The sequence below is a fragment of the Paramormyrops kingsleyae genome, chromosome 13 (assembly GCF_048594095.1).
Source record: "Paramormyrops kingsleyae isolate MSU_618 chromosome 13, PKINGS_0.4, whole genome shotgun sequence".
Classification (NCBI taxonomy): Eukaryota; Metazoa; Chordata; class Actinopteri; order Osteoglossiformes; family Mormyridae; genus Paramormyrops; species Paramormyrops kingsleyae.
The window spans coordinates 19613769-19636776 of record NC_132809.1 but is presented as its reverse complement, the minus strand read 5'-3'; the positions used below and the strand labels follow the sequence as shown (position 1 = coordinate 19636776).

Here is a 23008-nt window from a genome sequence, read left to right as displayed (position 1 = left end):
TCTTTTTGTGATCAGGCTATCACCGGCAGTCCCGGAAGTTGGTCAAAAATGTAAAAAGTCATAAAACATTGTTTTTTAAAAAATAATAAGTCTGATAATGATTGCATAATAAAAAAATATAAATGTTTCCATCATTCTTACGACATTTTCTGATTATAATACCATTAAAATGAAATATATTTAAAGTACTTTATCGTGGACAGCAGTCAAAATGTGCACTTTATTTACATGAATAACAAAGCACCAGTTAATATCGGTGTCCGTACCTCCGTAAGGGTCCAAAATTTTACAGTTACAGTATTTCTTTTTATCCATATAAGTAACACTTTTAGAAATCAGGTGTCTTATTAACATTTTGTGACTGTCAGGATTTAAACCAGCCCTTATTTATGAATTTAGTGTATGTGGTTCAAGAGTAATACATATTTTATTTTGGGTAGGTCCTATTTTTTTTTAAATATTTTTAAATAGGGGGCATTTGTCAAGTTTGGGATATGTAATTTGAAAGAAAAATTACATAATTTGAAAGAAAAATATCGCACGCAGCAATTGAGCCACCTCAAATCACCATGACAGCCCTCCCTCTTGGTGTTTCTGCAGGGTCTGTTTATCTGACGTGGCACTTTTGGCACAGTCAATTGCTAAAGGACAAGTCGCTGATCCCACCTAGTCACTGCATGTCTGATGTCTGCAGAGACCGATAACTTCATTCTGGCTTCAGTCCAGGAACTGATGAAATGCTAAATCTACGGCTTAGTGGCTCTCCTGTAATAGTAGTGCTTGCAAGCTGGAAACCATGGAAACCAGCTTCCTCCAGTCCCTCTTTTGTAACATCCACTGCCTCGTAACTCGAACTGGTACACGCTCAGATGAAAACCTTAGGATGTTCTCGTGTGCTTTTTTTGTTTAGAGCCATCTGCAACAAATTTCCACATCAGTCCCCCACACGCGCACACACACTCCATGCGCAGATGCCTAGTTTGGCTTTGTCTCTAAAAATCCATGCTATTCAGCAATTAGTGCCATTAGCTTGAATTTAGTGCTTGCATCTGTGGGCAGGGGAGATAGTCAGCATAATTGTTTGTGATTATTTGAGACTAGAGTCTGTTGTTGGTACACAATAATAATGCACTCTGATTCATTTTCAGTGTTCCAGATTGGAGATAAATCTTTAGCATGACTTTTCAAACCAAGAATCAAGATCCACTGAATTTATTGACTGATAATTGGTCCTTGGACTTGAAGCCTAATTTGATCTCTGTTGCCTTCGGCCCTTCAGCCACTAAGAGATGAAGGCACAGTGGGAGATTCTGTGCATTCCCTGAAACATTTCTGAGGCATTCGTTCTCTTCTCTGACTAAAATGAAAAGCAAACACATTCTGGCTGATTCTGAAATAACAATATATGGCTGTATTTGCTTTTAAAGCTGATATTCAGATTTAAACAAAGGCTCTGTGTTTTGAGTTGAACCTAAATATTTTTATTAATACATCAGACCCATGAACAGCTAATCTGCAGTTTCACCTTGTATTGAATCATATTTACCTGTAGTATCTAATTTTATCTGAGGAGACAACAATTTGGTGTCCAGACACACCCCCAAGGCCGCATGAATGTTTTCCCAGAGCGAGCTGTCGCTTAGCTGTTTTCAAAACTAAACTAACACTACAACGCTAACGTAGCAGTGCTTATTCTGAAGCTTCCTCGCTGGATCGGTGCGTCCTTCGTCCAGGAGCTGGGCCCCGCCGTCCTCGTATGGAAAAGGCCTGGATTGCAAATTAATTCTATTAAACAGACGGCCAGGCTCTTTCCTCTTTATAACTTATGGAATCGTGGTACCGCCTTTGTTCTGTCGTTGGTAGTTTTATTCATTTTTACATTTGGATGTGTTCACTGAGGGAATTCAACTTAAAAACCGTACTCAAGGATACAACATGCCATACAACATACCAGAGTCAGTGTTCTTGTGACTGAACATTACAGGTATCATCAGTAAATGCCTAGTTAAAGCGCACACCTCTTTTAATATAAAAAGCGCGGCTTTTAGATGGTCTCCTTCAGGAAGGAGAGTTAGGCTGATTACAGGCAGTCCCCACGTTAAGAGCATCCGGCTTACGGACAACTCATTCTTACGAAGACTTCCATAAAGCCTGTTATATAAAAAATTTGAGCAGAATACAGCAGTTTGTTGTAACAAGTGTTCTCACTACTTTGTGACACTCATGAAAACATTGGGCAGCTTCAGCGGTTCATTGACTCCAGGTTCAGTACAGTAACATATGTAGCTACTGTTATCATTACTGTGTAATAATAATAATGATAAAAACGATAATAATAATAATCGTTGTTATTATTATTATTATTGATTTTATTATTATTCTTCAAATTTACCTACAAATTGGACTTAAAGACAGATCTCGCTCCTAAAATACAGATTGTCACAGACTTCATGATGTGTGTGTTGTTGTCACCAGAATAGGAAAAAAAGAGCTTAAAAATGGGGGCATTTTACAAAATGCAACTATAAAAGTTGTGATGGGTGGCGAAACCATGGGGAAGCAGACAGTCTGTAGCCCCTCCCACTTTATTTGTTTTTGGATGAGCGCCTTTATTTAAAAACCAAATTGGTCTCTGCCAGGTATCAGCGCTACTTAGCAGTACCTAGTTGCATAACGTTATGTACGTATGTATGTATTGTGAACAACAGTGCTGTTTGTATCTGTGTGTGTCGGAGATGGAAATGGAAATTAAATTAAACAAATAAAAATAAAAGGCTCGGATTAGGAAATTGGCCTAAACCGGGTGCTCACGGCGAGAACTGGTTGACCTCGTGACCATCTGCAGAAATAGCCCAGCATGGCAGTCAGGTTTGGCGGAGGGGGGGGGGGGTACCCATCCCAGTGGCGGGTGCTGGCAGGAGTTGGGCACCAACAGAGTTGGCCCACTGCTTTCCATTCTGCACCCTTCTGTCACCTGGAGAAGTGGCAGCGCGCCCGGCCTGGTGTGTCGCTAATCCTGCTTTGAATACCGGCGCAGAGATTCCAGTGCTGCCCCCAACAGCACAGTGCTCCTGGGTGCCAGTGTGGGTGCCCCCCCCAATTCTTCTGGGATGCTGCATTTTGCTGTCTGCTTAAGTGGCGGTGAAGTGCACCCCCTACCCCATGCTGTGGGCCCACAGCCCTCTGCCAGTAACTCTTGCTGTTCTAACCTTTCCATGAAAAGTAGTGATGCGAACCATCTGGTCTCCAAAGATGAGCAGGTACCTGCCTGCTCCATCACCCAGCTCACACCGAGCGAATCCCATGGACGGGCAATTCTGAGGGAACATGCTTTCTCCCTCAGGCCTCAGAGAGAAAAAAGGAAGAGTGATCTCATCTGATCCTCTCTAAACTTCCTGTTTAGTCTCTTAAAAAAATGTCTGTGACATTTGTGATGAGTCAGAAAATCATACAGTTTTTCTCATTCATGCAGCTGGAGATTTTCCTAAAGCGACCCAGGGTTAGGCAGCTTGTTAAAGTGGTCTGAGGCCTTAACTGTCTATCCCAAAAAATGAAAAAGAAGATAAAGGGAAATCAGCCTCGGATGGGAGGCAGGGCGGACAGCACGTCTGCATAATTGCGGAGAGTCTCTTGTGGCTGTCAGCTGGTGCTGCTCCGCAAAGCGATGAGCTTAACGTGGTTCTGGTCGTGGGCACGCTTCCTGGGTCTGGAGACCCACATATGTTTCGAGGCCCAGATAATCCTTTGCCAGGACCTAAGGAGCAGAACCTTTCAGTTTGTTAGCAAGGAAACTGAAATGCATTCAGTGATTATAGTATTTGTGCTTCAAAATAAATTTTATGTCAACTGCAAAAGGAAAAAAAAAAAATCTCCTGTCAGTATTTATAGTGATCTCATTCTACCTGGGAAATCATAACTTAAGGGTGTACGTACCCACACTAGGGTACTCAGCACATCCTTGAGTAAGGCCCTTAACCCCTTCATCTCCCTGAGCATCGCTTACTCTCCAAAGAACAAGTTGAGGGAGGTGTAAAGACAATTTCAATAAAGTATCTATTATTATTAGCCAGTCTGAACTGAACACATGCAGGTCTGACCCCCAAAGTGCAGCTTGTTTGACTAGTGTTGATCGCTCTATACTGTGCTGGGGCGCAGTACACTTAACCATGCCCAGGCCCGGATAGTTAATACTCGGGTACGGTACACATCCAGTGAGCACAGAACTCAGACATGACGTCAGTGATACGACTGGCACATCCATGTGCAAACGTACACAGTATGTCAACGTGACCAGAAGGAACCGATTAGGTAGATTGTACAGATCGGGAAGCGACAAACATATAGCAAGCACTGCAGCAAAGGGATCACTTTCATCTATGGCAGAAGTGCAGTGTTTGCTGGAAATTTGGACTGACGACAGAACCCAGGAACAACTGCATGCAACACACAAAAGCACCTGAGAAATTTGGTAAAATATGGGACTGTCTTATATGTGCAGTACGATTAAATGAAATCGCTGCATTGCATATACAATAAATGTATTAGAGTACCATGTGTCATTGCACCCAGAACAACTCCAAATAAGCCACAAAATAAGGACATTAATCTTGAAATCCATTGTGCTGTGCGATAGCGCTTTTCCTATGTTTACTTCAGCACAAAAAAGTTGCATGATGATGAAAGCGTGTTTGGGCCAGGATCGTTAAAGTTCAATGCGAGCCCAGACCAGTGGGGGGGGGGGGAAATCATGCTCAGACGTGGCACAAGGCAGCCGATCCTAGTGTGAGTACGCCCTTATTCCTGCATAATTCTTGTGTTCACACCAAACTTCCCCCCCCCCCCCGAGTGTGCTGTTGCACAAATGCCCTGTTTGTTTGCGTCTTCATGGGCTTTTGTCACAGATCCTTATGCTATGGCTGCCATCTTTGCCAGCATTTTGATATGTACATTTAACCTGTGCAAAGTCCTCGTATCTAATTAGCGTAATGCTGAGGCAGGTGAATTTGCATAAATGAATGACTCTTTTTATTTCTCTGAAGACAGAGGTGTTTCTTTATTCAAATCTGTATCTGCAATGCTATTTAAATAGCATATCCACAAGTTGCAAATAGCATGACCAGTATGTAAACAAGGCAACCTCTAGGTTTAAAGGCCTTTTCATGTAAAATGGGTTCTGCCAGGCCTCTCCTGTATCCCAAGCAAATAGGGGCCTGATGCAGGCAAATTAAGCTATTGATAATGACAGGTAAAGATGACATAAGGCATTGTCCTTGTTTCGTGTGGTTTTGAAATACAAGCATATTTTACAGACTCTCGGCTAGACTATCAAAACAAGTACATAGCTATTTTAAATTTAAAGATCCACGTCTGTACTTTTCTCCAAGAAAACCCAAATGAGAACAGACAACAAGGTATGTTTTTATTGTAAAATAATAGTTGAGCAAGTTTGTATATTCCAAAATGTATCTTTTTTTTGTCAATTAGTGTTACAGGGCATGTTTCATTTAATATAAAAACGCTGGTATAACCGGTTTGAGCTCCAGTACGTATGAATAAGTGTTTGTAGGATATAGCTGTTGGGAGCCCAATTTAAAGAAGTGAGCATTTCCTTTTATAATTCATAGATGCTGGTATTTTCCATTGTGGTTATCAGTTGAAGCTCTCCCTGAAGCTTTCGGCTTGTGCCCTGGGGTTGTGCCACGTGTTCACGCGTGAGCCGACATAACCCATGTACAGTAAGGGATTTGTAATGCGAGCCTTAAAGTAGACAGGCTGTCGAAGGGCTGAGGTTAGCGGGGCGGGGGGCTCTTAGCTAGGGAGGGAGATTTTACTGATAAATTGTGGGGAAACAGGTGCCTTGACTTTGTGGTGAGTAGCCCACTCAAAGACGCGTCGATGGCGTCGCTGTCCCCGCTGTCGCGCTCTCACAAAGTGGCCTGTCAGCAGGCGAAGGGGCAGGGTTTGATGCAGTAATGACTCTGACATTGTATCCTAGGGCGTGGTTCTGTTCTTCAGTTATTCTGGCAGAAAAAGGAAAGGGATTTTCCTACAAACACAACATGCTAGATTTACCTGAAATCAGGTGTCACGTAAATAAACAGGTAACACAAAAACTGCCAGTGTGATGCAGATTCAGATGCAGATTCAGATGCAGGGATCTTCCTGGTGGGTTTCTACATGTTGCAGGTAGTGGGCGAGCTGCCTGATCGCATGTATATATGCCACAGGATGGCTGCACGCTGCCCTACATTCCTCTTCTTGGCCTTTATTTCCTGTGATCATTCCATTCAATTTTTCTGTCTTTCTGTCTGTGTGTCTCTGTGTGTCTCTGTCTGTCTCTGTCTGTGTATGTGTGTGTGTGTCTCTGTCTCTCTGTGTGTCTCTGTGTCTGTGTGATTGTACTGTATATGCTGAGCGCCCAGTTAACACAGACCTTTGCAGTGCTGCCCAGTTTCAATGCTACACATCGTTCAGATTAAAAGGAAGAACAAGGCCAGCAGACGTCCAGAGCCTGACACTCGGTGCCCCCCAAGGTCTAAGGACCTCTGTCCCTTTGCCCCCTAGCAAACAAATTGGCATCACTGCCACTTTTTCCAGTGCTTTGGCAGCTTGTGGTCATAAATGTCATGATTCGTGCCAGTGTATTGTCAGTGAAGTTTAGAAGTTTAGAGCACTTCACAAAAGAAAATGCGTTATAAAAAACGGGGGGCGGGCAGGCTCTGAATGTCAACTGAAATAATGCAGCCAATCAGGACATTCTCTCTCTTAATGAATGCAAATTAGAGACATCTGCCGGCATGAGCGAGCCGCTCAGACTGGCCAATTAGCGTGATTGATCAATTATACTTGTCAGAATGATGAGAAGAACAGCAACGTGAGAGTAACGCTGAGCTCCACGGTCCTCGTCAGCAGCCTGTACTCCTGTTAAATCACCAAGGCTGAAGGCCTCTCCCTCAGCAGTCCAACGTGGAAGACATGGAGTTCCTAAATATTTTTTTTGCAAGAACATAACTGATTTAATTTTCAAGAATATAATTGGTATTCTAAAAGTGTTGATAGACATGATTCTAGGAAGCCTAACACCTGGGTGAAAATGAAAGGTGGGTAATTTGCCATTAAAGTGGATTATCCTGTCCTTTAATGTAAGTGGCAGTGCTGATATTTGATTTGCACAATAGCTGCACGCATCAGGCGAACCTCCAAGCCTGCCGATCTTCTGCTGGGGCTCACTATACCGCCATATTTAATCTTAACAATTAACACCGTATTTATTCAGTACCCTGGTTCTGTTTTTGTGTAATTTTCTTACTGTAAGTCTCATGTCCATATTAAATTATTGCTTTTCTATGTGCCCCCCCCCCCCTACCGTTAGCCTCAGTCCGTCAGTCTGTCTGAGTTTATAATAGCTGATGTAAAAATTTGATAGGCTGTTCTTTCTCATGCATGCAGAATAGTCTCTTGATTGTGATATTGTTCATGTAACCCAGTTGGCTTCACTGGTTAAGTAAGCAAAGCTGACCTATATCGAATAACACGTAATGTAAGAGCTGACATATCAGCTTTCAGATTTGGGTGATGTTGATTTGAATGGTCTTAATGAGCTTGACTGCCACATTGATGGTCACGCATAGATTCTTGTGATCGCCTGTTACCTTTCTTCAGTCTGATGTTTTCCTTGGTGGTGCGTAATCTCTTCAGTAACGACACCAGCCAATCCAATGATGTGCGTAGCGTTTTCGGTAGGACAGCTGGCCTCAGGCCGGCACCTTTTCGCCTGCACAGCGGCGCCCCCCCCATCTGCAGGGCAGTGCTTAGCTCTCTCCTATCTAGCTATTCCAACCTTGGCTGTGAACCAGCTGACAAATCAACTAGCGAGAGGATGACTGGCAGCACCGCTTGTATTTAAAGTGAGCAGACGACAGGAGAAGGCCTGATTCAAACTGGAAGGAGGCTTACGCTGGTTACTTGATTTTAGGCTGACAGGGGGCCCATTTCCCCTCCTGTTCCAGTAAATCCTCATTCATCCTTTGGAAAGGCTGAGTGGTGTGATTCATTGGTGTGCGCAGGTTTAAAGGGCTATCTTATGCTAGTCAGCATAGACACACATTCCACCAGGTAGTAAATTTATTTTGGTATTATTGCTATTTCACTTGTATATTTTCTCACATTGAATGTTTTGATTCATTGACACCGGATGCTCTTTTGCTTCTCACTGGTGGTGTGTGGGGTTCGAATCCCACCTTCACTCTGTGTGTGTTTGTGCAGCCTCCCCTGTGTCTCCCAGGTTTGCTCTAGGAGCTGCGCTTCACTTCCGTAGTCTGAAGATGAGCAATTAGGGTAATTTATGTCTAAATTGCCCAGAGTATGATGGTGTCTGTGTGTGTGCGTCTTGCCATGGTCTGGTATCACATCCAGGTGTATCCTAGCCTTATGCCCTGTGCTGATAGGCTTATCAGAGACCATGACCAGGACAGGTGCTTAGAAGACAGAATTATCCAAAACACAGAGAAATTAGGTCATTTATGGTATTAGTCTAGGGTGGGAAATTATATACCTTGAGATCTGTTAAGTAATTATCCTTGTTCATAGCTGTTCATCAAATTAATTTGCGTAATTTAAGTCCTCAACTAATATACTTAGTTTCATGTTATTCTTCAGTCTTCTGTTAAAGTCTAAAATAAAACTTCTTAGTGTTTTGTTATGATAATTTTCCTATTAGTTGATTCTTATTGAAATCTAAACAAACGTGTGCAGTTTAGTTAAATGATTTGACTTTTATTTGTTTAATATCATGACATGTATTCCTCAGTTGTTTCTCAAAGTTTATTTTACAGAAATTTAACATATAACTTAATTTTCTGATTTGAATCAATTAATCAAGTTAATAGCTGAATTAGCATCTTAATTTTGAGCTCAGTGTATCCACTAGTCTGTGATGCCTGGACTTGCCCACCAGTGGTGTAGATTATAAGACACATGCCATCTCGATCCGGGTGATGTACTTAACTGATCCAGCTCTTAAACTGTGAAAATCATACAATATTTTAGTTCAAGTTCAGTATGATTATGTTTCACAATACTTTGTAATAAGTTACAATTCAAAGTGTTTGCTCTCATCAGCAGTCTGAGTTTTCCGGGATTTGAAAGTAGTAGCAGCAAATTTGGCGGCAGACATTTTATGATGCTGTTGATAATCACATACAGTAGAGGGTCATTTTTAAATGATTTGTAAATATTTTACTGAGTAGTGATTCTCTTCATTGGGGTCACGTTTGGATGTCGGGTGAGCTGCTCATGGCTGTTCTTCCTGAAATGCTTGCAGCAGCTTGTTCTGTGACACACTTTGGCCGGTCCTGGTTCCAGCCCAGCCCAGCTCTGGGATGGGTCTTACCTTACCATCTGTGACCGTGTATTATTGACCCAGGTAAGAATAGAAGTGTCACTTTTGTCTCATTAGACGAAAATAATCACGGCTGGCTTCATGAGTGTCTGAGAATGCAGTCTGGCTTATAACAGTTGCTTGACTTTTTTGGGGATTTTTAATTTTGGAAAGTAAATATGGGCTGGTGGGGTAATTAGGACACTCAGATCTGATGAAGATCTGTTGAGAAATATACTTGCCTTTTTTCTTATCTGAGGTCATTTCAATGTTGATGGTCTGTTTTGTCATCTCTATGAAACACTTCTTTTGTAAGGGTGATGGCTGATTGGGATTCTCTTTTTTAATTTTTTTAGCGTTGGTTTTTGTCTGCTGAATATATGGTATGTGCTGTTTCTGTAGGGAATGTAGTGTATACAGCATGTGACTCAGTGGGCTACGCCTCTGTGAATGTGATTGGAAGACACCGGTGTGAGTCTGGCCTTGGCATACGTGTGGGTTCCTGGGCAAGGTCCTCAGCCCCCAGCCCCCTGGGTGCTGCTATGGGTGGCTGCCCTTGACAGCCAGCTTGCTGTCACTTACTGAGAGCAAATTTGGGGGACGCAGAGAGAATTTCCCCACAGGGATCAATAAAGTCTATAATAATAATAATAATAATAACAATAATAATAACAACAACAATAATAATAATAATAATAATAACAACGATAATAATAATAACAATAATAATAGCAATAATAATAATAACAACAACAACAACAACAACAATAACAATAATAATAATAATAATAATTATTATTATTATTATTATTATTATTGTTATTATATTTAGGTCTGGGTGTCATATCTACAAGAAGAGCTGTGACAATAAGTTCAGGCATTTTTCATTCGTATATCCAAGGAAGGCATCATGGGAGACCTCCTTTTAGCTACGGTATCCTACCTTTTGTAAGTTTGCAAGCAGAAGTAGCTGGATTTGCTCCTAGAGAAGAAGGAAAAATTCCACTCACAGGATTGTCATCGTGACAGTTTGACTGTCTATCTGCTGAGAGAGATTTTTTTTATTATCATTTATAATACGTCCGCTGACATTGCAAGCATATACGTAACAGTGTTCAGTGCACTGAGGCGTGTGTGTGCGCTGCTCCTTTACGTGTCTGGATGGAGGCCATGTATCGTAGCTGTATGGAGAGTGAAGCTCTTCACTGCAGGAAAGGTCAATTCTGGGATTACCTCGCTCTATCGGTCCACACGATCAAAACAAACACCCAACCGCAAGTGTGCTATCTATGTTTGGAGGAAAACATCGTCGTAAGCTTCTACTAAAAATAAAGCACTACAAATGTATACATTGACAACAGATACAGTCATGCTATCTTTCTAGGGCAGGGAGACTCTTTAATAGCCCCTTCCCTTCCCTTGGCAGGCAGTGATAAGCTCTGGGTTTTTGCCATTTGCACACCGAAGAAAATCCATCTTTGGAAAAGGGAAAAGCCAGGAAGACTTTGACAGTTGCCTTTGACTAAGGATATATGTGATGCCTAATTATAGTTTTGAGGTTATAGTTTTAGTGTTTGGAGCAAGGTTGGCAGCTCCTCAATGTGGGAAGTCACCAGAGATCCAGACTCATTCGCAGATGGGAGACGTTCAGTCTCTCTAATTTATCTCGTTAGTACAGATCCTGCCATTGCACAAGTTATTTCTTCACTGACTGTCCTTGGGCCGGCTGGGAGCTCTGAGCGGGGGTTGACGGCATACAACTGACGGGGGGGCTCGCCGCTGCAAGAATTCCCCATTCCCCACGTCTCCGGCGGTGCTGCGCAGAGGATATGTGGACGCAGCACAGTAACATGATGGGCATGGAGCGCGTGAGCAAAGAAGAGACACAGCTGTCAGCTTTACAAAGCAGCAGCATCTTTACAGAGAGCAACAGGCACAGCGAAACTCACAAAAACACACAAGGAGCAGATATAGCAGAAAGCCGCAGAAAACCTACGTAGAGAGAAGAGATAAGAGTTTCACTTCCATCAGCGATGCTAGTGAACGGCCCCTCCGCTCTGCCCTCTCTGGTGGTGACATAGATTAGATATGAATATAAAATTTAATACCTTCTTTCACTTGGAGGTGATTTGATTTCACGTTGGTGTTCTGTGTGCCACAGCTCACTTATTCAGGTCCTGCCGTTTTAGTCGCGCACATTAAAATAGTGTTTCTGTTTCTTTATGCAGTATAAGCCTGTATCACTGGAGGACTTTTACAGAGGATGTTTCCCATTTTTGTGGAAGTGGATGATGTTTTTTTAATGGCTTTATACTTCTATTATAAAATACAAAAATCTTGTATTTGCCTTATGTGTGCGTGAAGTTCAATGGGCACTTTAGGGGGATGTTGTTGTATCATTATATCAAGCACCTCTTTGCTTCAGAGACCCCACTGTCCAAAGTAAAACCCAACTTATCCACACATATCCTTATTCATTTTCATCTTTTGTTCTTTTTTTTAAATCATACATTTAAATTGATCATTTCTTCCGTCTACAGTATTACTGTATTATGGTTTCTATGGAAACAAGTGTTTCCTACACCAGTAAACAATCAGTACAAAGAAAACATTGCTTAAAATAGCAACAGGGCAAGAAAGGATTCCTTATAATCTTATTTTGCATTGAAGGCCCAGATACTGTTAGATGACAAACCATATCAAATGTGAGGTTGTTATAATGCTTTTATTGTTCAGTTTATTTTTAGTTGTATATTTTAAAGAATCCATTTCACAATCAGACCGGAAAGTGTACAAGTGTTTGCGGAGATGTGCAGTAAAAATCAGCTGTTTGGGTCTCTGCCGATTCAGTTAGATGGGAATAAATGCATCTTCTTGTGCTTGTCGAGAACTCCGTCCTCTTTGGTGTGTATGGGATGCGGTCCGGCAAACTCCCTGGTTACCTAGCTACCTCATGTTTCATTGACGTAAATTCTTTTTGTCCACAACTTTGGGTTCTTCGTTTTAAAAGCTGCTCCCTTTCAATGGGGTAGAATAGGCACAGCATCCCAGCCTCCCTGCGTCCGGTAAACAGTACTTCTCAATGACACTAATGAGGGAGATATTCTTGTCTCGAGTGCTTATTCGTAGCAGAGTCTGGTGTTATGTGTTCGAGCTGAGCTCTCATTAAAAGGCATAATGGAGGGGATGCTTTACAAATATGTGTTTGTTAACCAGAACAGCTAATTTTATTTTAGTGTAATATGTTCCTTATTCTTTTCTTTCTTTTTTCCTGTCATGTTTTTCTGTGAAAAGGTTGTTTTCCACTAAGAAACTTTTTCTGTGCTTGGAGGTTATAGAAGAAGTACAGTCTAAGTTTGGCTCTGTCTCGATGTGAGCCTGCCTGTTTTTGGTACATTCTCAGCTTGTCACATTGCTGCCATCTTTGCTATGGTGTAAATCTGGTTTTTCGGGGACGTGGTCTCTAGGTTCTGGGGGGGGGGTGAATGTCGAGCACCTCAGAAAAGCTCAGATGTTTTTTGATGCCTTTGCACCTCAATGTGTTATAGTGACAGTGGTCCATTAGTTTTGAAATTTTCATGCCCGGGTTTCCAGTGAGCTCGCAGTGCTTCATTTATTATTAAAATAACAAGGCAAAGTTAATGAAGCTCAGTTTGCTGTTTTTTTAATTATCGTGGGATCTGCTGCCAAAGAGAAATGGAGCTGTTTGGAGCACCTCTCGCCGTAAGGTGTAAACCCCGGTGGTGGGACGTGTTTCCTGCCTGCTCCATGTGTGTCTGCTGCTGTCTGAGTGTGTGGTCTGCCTGGGGACCCTCTGCTGAGCTGTGACATTGCAGCAGACCCCCAGTACGGTGCTTTGGAGAGCTCCTGCTGGGGTGTATTACCAGCTGTGCCAGATCTTTTTTTTAATTTAACCTTTATATTTCCAGACAATTCACTAAAACTATTTCTTATTTACATTGACGGCCTGGCAAAGGACAAAAGAACCTTTCGAGGACAAGGGATGAAGACAGAAAGTGAGATAAATAATAGAAAGACAGTAATACAAAAACAAAATACTGTATAAACATGCAATATTGTCATCAGTAATAATTCAGATATAAAACAACTACATAAATCTTTAATAAGATTTTTAAAAGTTAGCAATGGCAAAAAAAAAATTCTGATTTTAATGTGTCATCTGTAGCAAATCAGATGGCAGAATGGTAAAGAGAATCAAGCTTCTGAACCTAAGTCCCATGCAGGTCCCATGCAGGTCCCATGCAGGTCCCATGCAGGTCCCATGCAGGTCCCATGCAGGTCCCATGCAGGTCCCATGCAGGTCCCATGAAGCTCCCATGCAGCTCCCATGCAGCTCCCATGCAGCTCCCATGCAGCTCCCATACAGCCTGTAATGTTTACATTTTTTTTCCGGTTTGTCCAGTAGGAATCAGAATATATTTATATTTTGTCATTTATCCAGCTTTAGGGCTCAGACACGGCAACATGGGTGCTCTACAGGACGCACATGCTATGTAACGCTGTTTGCATGCAAAGAGCCAAAAGCAATCCTAGATGCTAATGATCTTATGCGCTTCATCAGATCAGCAAAGCATTGCAGTATCATCATCCAGTCATATGGACCTGTTATTTCTATGAAATTTGACCTCAGTTGGTGCTGATGTCCGCTCCTGGTAACTGTGTACATTTCCTTGATGCCTTTTCACTTCAGCCTTAGCTGGTTTTTAGTCGCAGTCATGTCCCTCTGACTCCAGTCTGTCTCTGATGGACACTTTTGTCTCTCTTGGGCCCCAGAAGGAAACCAGCATGACAACTGAGAAACATAATTTACTCTGAATCAATAACAACAGGATTTAAATAATCTACAAGCTTTGCAGTTTCTCCAACACTAACTAATCCATTGTTCTAGAGTTTATTCTCATGTTTCTGCTTGGAATTACTTTGGGATGATACAATCATAACAACCACAAACACTGTCATTGACATAGATGGATCTGTCCTTAATTGTCTTTTTTTGTGTATTTGGAGAAAAAAACATCTTGAAATGGAAATGTAAATGCCTTTGTTACAGATTGGATTAACATTCTTTTGTGACCCGGGTAACTGTTTTACACAGAAGACATTTTCGTATGAAGTCCACTGCTAATGTGCTTTTGAAAAAAAAGCACCTTGGAATTATTTGAAGCTGTAATTTAATTTAGCTGTAAAAGTATCAGAACTGAATACTAGCACTGAAGCATGTTTAACCTCAGATTTGCATGCTACTATTTTCTGTTATATTTATTTACTGACGAATCTATGATCAGCAACAGTTTTTATTAAACAAGAGTTATGTTTTCCATCTGTAGCTGAGAGGGGCCTTTATTCACATGATACAAATGGAGGGAGGAAACAACTTACAGTTCCTGTCAGTCGGGGCTCATGAATCGAGGTACCTACAGTCATTCCCTCACCCAAGGCCGCGTTCAGATGTTCTCCCCAAGGCGCGTTCGGTGTGCAGAACCAGGAGTTCAGCAAGGGTTCCACCCCAATTTATCCTGCCTGGTGGTTATTTCACTGTGGAATGCTGAAATAAAACTGCTGAAATGTGTGGGTGATTCTGTGGGCGGACGACTTAGAGCTGAATTGGAAATGACTAAATTGAGGTCGAAAATAAGAAGAAAATAAGAAGAAATGAAATGTTCAGACTTTCAGTGGGTCTCCTGCCTGCCGTCTTTGCACAATGGTTGGATACAGGCATAAAATTCATGTTTTAGGGCAGGTAAGCATGGATCCTATAACACGTCCCTGTAAAATAAATAATGTGTTAATGTTGTGTGTAATTTACACTGATGTATATTATATGGGTTTTGGTTTTTGGTCAAATTGTATTTTTAATTATGTACAGGCATAGATTTATTGACAGGCTATATGTTGTTTTTTATGTTAATGTTGTTTGCGTTTTTTCCGACTTGTTGAAAGTTACTCGTAAGCAGTACTTTTATGCCCAATAGAGTTAAGGGTCTTGTTTTTCAGTTTCAATTGTCCAACTAAATTGGATCATAAGCTGACCTATTTCGGTATGAACTATATTCTATATAGAGCTTCTATTCTTGATGTTTGATTTTGAATTGATGCCTTTCGCACGGAGCGATCTCCGTGACCTTGTCTTTTTGTCTGCGCCTCATGTTCAGTCTCATTTTCTTGATGTCTTGTTGGTGGGAGACGCAGTATTGCTGGTAATTTAGGCGCTTGTCCACATTGGTAATGGCCGATCTGTGGAGAGGGTCCGTGCTTAAGTCCCTCCTTGTCACTCGTCCACCTCAGTCTACATCCTGGGGCAGCAAGCCACTTTCTCAAGGCTGAACCGGGGTCGGATCACGGCCAGAACACTGCTGTCACGCCATGCCTGCCCACTGGCACATGAGACATGGGCGCGGCGGTGCTGAGAGGGGGCGTCACATGACACCCATGCCATTGGCTGCCCGCAAACTGATGAGAGCATGGTGTCGATGTACCAAGCCCTCCCTGGCCTCGGCGGAACCCTTAATTGTCCTCATACATATTTTAGCGCCACACGAGGACAGGCCGTGGGCGTACGGTTTCGGGATCGCTGGCCTCCCGTGACAGTCTCGCTGTGTTTTCATGGTGTTCCTTCTGTAACTTATACCTGGTCTAATGCACCTTCAGTCAGATGTTTCTGAGGCTCACAATCACAGCTGCAGCAGCTGCTCCTGGGCTTCCACTCTCTGTTTTTCTGTCTCCCAGTCTAGTCCCTTAACCACTATGTCTGTGTCCACGCAGTCACTGTAACACTTTTAATTTGGCTGTACTAAGGTTTTTTTATTTCACATCACGTAACACGTAAAGCATAACATGGGGAGGAGTATATGGTGAGCACAAGCAGCACCCAGCTTTGACATTGGCAGTATGGAGGGGCATGTGGAAGCCTCCCTTTCTCTCGCAGTCACTCCCATTAATGCCGATGTGGAAATGTGACATTCAGGTGACTTCGGCTTCTCCACCTGTGCGCTCAAATTCCCAGCTTGCGGGTGTCTGAAAATACCCAGAGCTCCTGATTGAAAGTGTGTCCGGCTAACAGCTTCGTCACGCTCGTCATTTAGAAAAGCATATTTTTATCAGCTGCTGGGTTAGGGCGCTACACACCGTGGCATGATGGATTCACAGTAGGCAGGCTGAAGGGCTATATTAATCAGAGTGACAATCTAGGCCACCATTGACTAGCAATTATCTTTAGTATATCAGTCTGAATATGGCTGGCCTGCGACCTGCCAGCTGCCTGGCTCTTTCGTGAAGGCAGCGTGGAGCTGTTGGCAGGTGACCGGTTTGGACGGGCTCTCTGTGGCATCTTCTGTCGGCTGGCTTGGCTTTAAAGCCCGTCTGTCTCCCAATGGCTTTACGGCGGATATACCAGCAGGCTGCGATGCGATTTCTTCGTCTTCTGCACTCCTCGGATAATTAACACTTCCTTGAGTCTTCTGCTTCTTGATAAGGAAATATTCTGTCGCATATGTTTCTGCGTCTTCGTACAATAATTTCAAAACACTTGCCTGGGCCATCACCAGGGGAACATGGGATTCAGCATCACTTGTTTTAAGTTTATTATATTCAAGTTTCATGATTAAAGAACATCAGCAATAATATGCAGGGTGACGTGTCTCAGTATCAGCAACATGGATTTTTCAGAGAAAATGGCACAGAGATTATATGAGTCACAGCTGATGAACTCTACATTTCTGTTCATGAATAATATGGTGGGAACATCAAGTGGTTACAGTCCTGTTCTCTGTAAGCGAGAAGGCTGGGGACCCATGTGACTAGCATTCGAGCGCGGCTGCGCTCTAGCGTGTATGAGCCCATGACCCAGCAGGGAGCCAGTGCTCTTGCACTAAATGAGTTGTCGTCTCAAAGGCTGCAGAGCAGACGGCATTTCCGGCCTGAGGTGTTTGTCTCCACTCACAGGAGCTCCTTGATAAGCCTGTTAAATGACTGGGCCTGAATAGACTGCAGCATGTAATTGGCAGCCCAGCCCCGGCCCCATAGGGGGCGACATGGCACTTGCTCAGGTTGCCAATCCATCATGAAATAACCACAGATCAAGGAAACTGTGTCTGCCTTTTTTTTTTATTATTTGAGATGGAAATATTTTTACCCTAGTTAGTATTCAAATCACATTATAGTTACATTATGCATCATAGTTTGTAGATGTATGATGCATGATTTCTTCCAGAATAGGCAGCAGCTGAGAGACAGCACACATTATTCCCATCTTTTGATTGGTGTCACAGTGTGTGTCATTTCAAACGTGCCTGCTTCCCTGCCCCGCTGGGCCGTGTCATCTCCTGACGCGCTGCTGGCCTGACATTGCCTCCTGTTCTGCCTGCACTGGGCCTACCCCAGTGCTCGCCTCCTCCAGAGGAGCAGGGCTCCCCGCAGAGCACGGTCCACGCTCCATCCTAGCCTTCGCAGTCACGCCTTGTCCTGCTTCTTTCTGCATATATCTACTTTTATTTCCACCAAGAGGGCACTCGTTGCCAGCTACTTTGGAACTTCCTGTGTGAATGCATGCATAGATAATGCGGGTAAAAGCTTTTGTTGTGACGTATGATGCTTCTCCTCAGCGTACAGAATGTTTCCAGGGCTTCCAGTTGGCTGAAAGTGCTTCTCCCGGCTCTGTGGGCAGTTTACGCAATAATGCTGACCGTACACTATTTTTACCTTGTAATGCCGTATCTAGGACAATCTGTGTCAGTTTGGCATTCAGCTTAAAAGGCAACAAAAGCTTGTTTTCTGCATTTACAGTATGCAAATGTAATGGTGTCCTTCAGAAATTTTGACTTCTTTAGCTGTTTGAATGTGTAATTACACTCAGTGACAAAAAAGTTAAGATGGAGTGGTGGAAATTAAATTAATCTGAATGTGGTGAAAGGTCATGTGACTGTGTCACAATGAGTATAATATCAGATCAAATGGACAACAGAGTTGGCAATATATGAACAATGATTAATCAAGATCCTGTAGATTGGCACTGGGTCTGAGTTGACATCTGAGCTGATCCCACACATGGTCGATTTTGAGAAAAATTGGGGGACCTGGCTGGCCATAGGAGGTCCTCAACATGACACAGGCAGTCCATAGGACGATGTGTGGAACAGTGTTGTCTTGTTGAAAGACTGTACCAGGGTGCTGTCTCAGGAGGGGTAAGACATGTGGACGCAGGATGTCACTGACATTCAGGGTCCCCCGAATCACTACCTGAGATGACCTGAAGTCATGCCCTATGGCTCCCCACACCATGATGCCAGGAGTAACACTGGTGTCTCTCCACAACATTGGCAGGATTGGTCCTCTCCCCTCGGTTCTGCCATACGCACACACAACAGTCATCCGTGGTAATGCAGAACCGAGATTCATCACTCAACATGGTACGACGCCACTCGTCAGCAGTCCATGCCTCCCGGTTGCAGCACCACTCCAAACGCAGCCGTCTCTGCAATGGTGTTAATGGCAGCCTATGCATGGAATGGTGAACACATAGTCCCGCTGATGCCAGCCGTCGAGACATAGTGCAGGATGACACGAGGTGTTGTAGAGAAGCCAATACCTGTATCCAGAAGGCAGGCGCATATGTCATGGGGTTCTGTAATGCTTGGCATACAACACAACGATCCTCCCTTGGTGTGGTCTGTCTTGGGTGACCGGAACCTTCACAACGTGTGTATGTGCCCTCATGTGCCCACTGGTTCCAAAATCGGGCGACTGACATCTGCATGCCCCACATGCCAAACAATTGCTCGATATGACCACCCGACCTCATACAAACCCACTATGTGACCCATATCAAAGTCCATCAAATGCTGATAATGCTGTGTAATGTGTCTATGAGGCATCCTCTGTATCTGGTGACTAGACGTGCCAGCTCCTTGCAAATCAAATTTTTTTTACATACCCATCACTGGTCTGCACGTGTACTAAATTACATCCAAATCAAACCATTACTTCTGGGTGATTTATTTATTTATTTATTTTTTTTGTCACTCAGTGTATATATTTTTTGTTCCAGTGTTGTGCTCATGGAATTCATAGCTGAGTTATACACAAAGCAGCAGTTTTGCAGTTGAGGAATGGATGTTACCCAAAGGCTAACAGGAGTGTAGCAGTCCTGGTGTTCCAGTACTTATCTGAATTAGTGCAGTAAAATAACGATCTTTATAAATGGCTACAGAACTGGTTTGGATGCTTTGGATGATATAACCTCTGCAATTAAAATGTGTTTCTACTTAGATAAGGGGTAGTTAATAAAGGGAGCTTATGAAGCCCACCTGTGTTGATAAATGATGAATGGGGCAGTTGTAGCAAGGGGGATGATGACTGATTAAAATGTTGCCGTAGTAAGAAGAGGATAACTAGTCATTGTTAGGATGTCATTGTTGTAGTAAGGGAGAGGATGATTGAGTGGGGATATCTGTTGATACACTTATACCCTAGACGATGGCAGGATGTTATTGTTGTAGTAACGGAGAGGATGACTGATTAAGGATGGCATTGTAGTAATGGAGAGGATGACTGAAAATGTTGTTGTTGTTGTAAGGAAGAGGATGACTGATGGAGCATGTTATTGTAGGAAAGGAGAGGATGACTGCTTGATAATGTCATTGTTGTAGTAAAGGAGAGGATGACTGCTTGATAATGTCATTGTTGTAGTAAAGGAGAGGATGACTGAGCATGTCATTGTATTAAGGGAGATGATGACTGATTGTGAATGTCATAGATGGTGTAATGGAGAAGATGATTGACTGAGAATGTTATTGTTGTAGTAAGGGAAAGGATGATGGATTGAGGATGCCAATGCTGTAGTAAGGGAGAGAATGACTGATTGAGGATGCCATTTTTGTAGAAGCAGGAGGATGAACTCTTGACAAGTCTTCCTGGTGTACATTAGAGCCAAGGTGCTGGAATAATGTTTGTGTCACGTGACCATTTCTCTCTGATAGACACACAGACACAGTACAGTACAGTGTCCCTAATTAATCATGATTAATCCTCTGCCTTTTTCATGTTGGAGCCAAATCCTATCAGTAGTGCTATGTAAGTCTGAGCGATAACGGAGAATGCCTCCTCTCCCACTACCCTCCCTGGGCTTTGTTAGCTTGTTAACAGATTATGGAATTATGCTTGTTACTCCTCCCACAGGTCCACTCCCCACCCTCTTCATTCCCCCTGACAAACAAACACGCACACAGTACACAGGCACACACACATACAGGTTTGTAATTCTATCTTTTTTGGGACTCTCCATTTATTTCCCGGGGGGATTCTCTAATCCCAACATGATGACCTTAACACCTACCTAGCTCTAACCTTAACCATAAGTAACCAAATAAAATACAAGACTTTTGGCATTTATAGTTTTTTGATTGCAGTCACAGATTTTTACAAAATTGAGTTTCCCCTTGCGGGAGCCGAAAAAGTTATCCCCATAACATCAAAATAACAGGTTTTTTTCACATCGTGGGAGCATTTGACAGGCATGCTCGTCACGCTTGCCGTTTTCCTCTACTGCAGTTTGATTCCTTAGGAAAACAGCTGCCAGTGCTGCTAGGAAATGTGAAATCCGAGCTTTGTAAGTTTGATTTCTCGATCTAAAAGGGCAGCCGTACGGCAGTCTACACAAAAGCAGAGGAAATACCAGCATGTTTGCAGTAGGCTGGATGTAACCCTAAATATTGCAGTGTAGAACTGTATGGCCGCACAAGCTGTCAGATATGCCAGCTGCAGCAGTGCTGACATATCACTGTTAGGAAGCAAGTGTGGGGTGGGGTCACGACCACTGACCTTCAGGCTCTGGCGCACAACTCCTTGTATGGCTGAGGGGAGGCGCAGTGCTGCCCGATTGGCCAACGTGGCGAGCGTGCGGCTGACAGGTGCTGCAGAGAAGGACACCTGTTTTGCCATGTGCTGATTTACTGATCCGTTTAGGGGGCGCCGCAGGCAGCGTCTGTGGGAGACCTCACAGTCGCCAAGGCGCTTAGGAGGAGCAGAGCTCCACTCGCTCCCTGACCCTCAGTCTTTAAATGCAAAGGAGCACTTTTTAGGGGGAATTCATTACATATGATTCATATCACATGGGGATTTCTCAGTAACGGGGCTATGGCCTGTACACCGCAGTCCAGTTAATATTTCCTTCTGATTGCCATCATCGGATTATGTGGCTTCATTTCATCAGGCAGCTTGTTTGAACTGTGAAGTCGACGTGTGTTATACCTGCACTTATTCTCACTGAAATAGAACTGAATGTGCTAGAAAGCAGCGGCGTTCCTTTCATTTCCTTACTAGATGAATTTTTTATGCAAAGTGATTTCTTTTTTTTTGAGGGAAAGTCGGGGCAGACAGTCCCTGGAGCAGTCGTAGGCCGTAAGGGCCTGGCTCCGGAGCCTGACGCTGATACAGACAGTCCCCGGAGCAGTCGTAGGCCGTAAGGGCCTGGCTCCGGAGCCTGACGCTGATACAGACAGTCCCTGGAGCAGTCGTAGGCCGTAAGGGCCTGGCTCCAGAGCCTGACGCTGATACAGACAGTCCCTGGAGCAGTCGTAGGCCGTAAGGGCCTGGCTCAGGAGCCTGACGCTGATACAGACAGTCCCTGGAGCAGTCGTAGGCCGTAAGGGCCTGGCTCCGGAGCCTGACGCTGATACAGACAGTCCCTGGAGCAGTCGTAGGCCGTAAGGGCCTGGCTCAGGAGCCTGACGCTGATACAGACAGTCCCTGGAGAAGTCGTAGGCCGTAAGGGCCTGGCTCCGGAGCCTGACGCTGATACAGACAGTCCCTGGAGCAGTCGTAGGCCGTAAGGGCCTGGCTCCGGAGCCTGACGCTGATACAGACAGTCCCTGGAGCAGTCGTAGGCCGTAAGGGCCTGGCTCCAGAGCCTGACGCTGATACAGACAGTCCCTGGAGCAGTCGTAGGCCGTAAGGGCCTGGCTCAGGAGCCTGACGCTGATACAGACAGTCCCTGGAGCAGTCGTAGGCCGTAAGGGCCTGGCTCCGGAGCCTGACGCTGATACAGACAGTCCCTGGAGCAGTCGTAGGCCGTAAGGGCCTGGCTCAGGAGCCTGACGCTGATACAGACTGTCCCTGGAGCAGTCGTAGGCCGTAAGGGCCTGGCTCCGGAGCCTGACGCTGATACAGACAGTCCCTGGAGCAGTCGTAGGCCGTAAGGGCCTGGCTCCGGAGCCTGACGCTGATACAGACAGTCCCTGGAGCAGTCGTAGGCCGTAAGGGCCTGGCTCCGGAACCTGACGTTGATACCACTGTGCTGACCTTCTGATCACAGACTCTGCGTCCTGACCTGTGGAGCCACACACTGTCCCCATAATGACACTGTCCTAACACGGCATGCACATGCATTTGCGGCCTTTGTGTTGTGGCATTGCTGAAAGGAGTTTGGCTTTTGTAGCTTCTGTTTTCTGTGAGCTTGTCTGCCGACTCTCACTCTCTTCCCTTCTCCTCCATCCTGACCGCTTGGCTCCCCTGGGGGGGTTGCCTTTGGCAAAGCCCCCCTTACCAGCCCTGCTCCCCCCCCTTCCGGCCGCTCAAACAACTTGGATAATGGGCAGGTTGGAGCTCTAATTTGTA

The 23008-nt window shown here is 44.0% G+C and overlaps 1 protein-coding gene across 7 annotated transcripts in view; it reads left to right on the top strand.

Annotated features, from left to right (window-relative positions):
• Positions 1-23008, top strand: part of LOC111846736 (myocyte-specific enhancer factor 2A-like) — an 87102-nt gene that overhangs the window by 42899 nt on the left and 21195 nt on the right. The gene's annotated exons all lie outside the window — the stretch shown is intronic.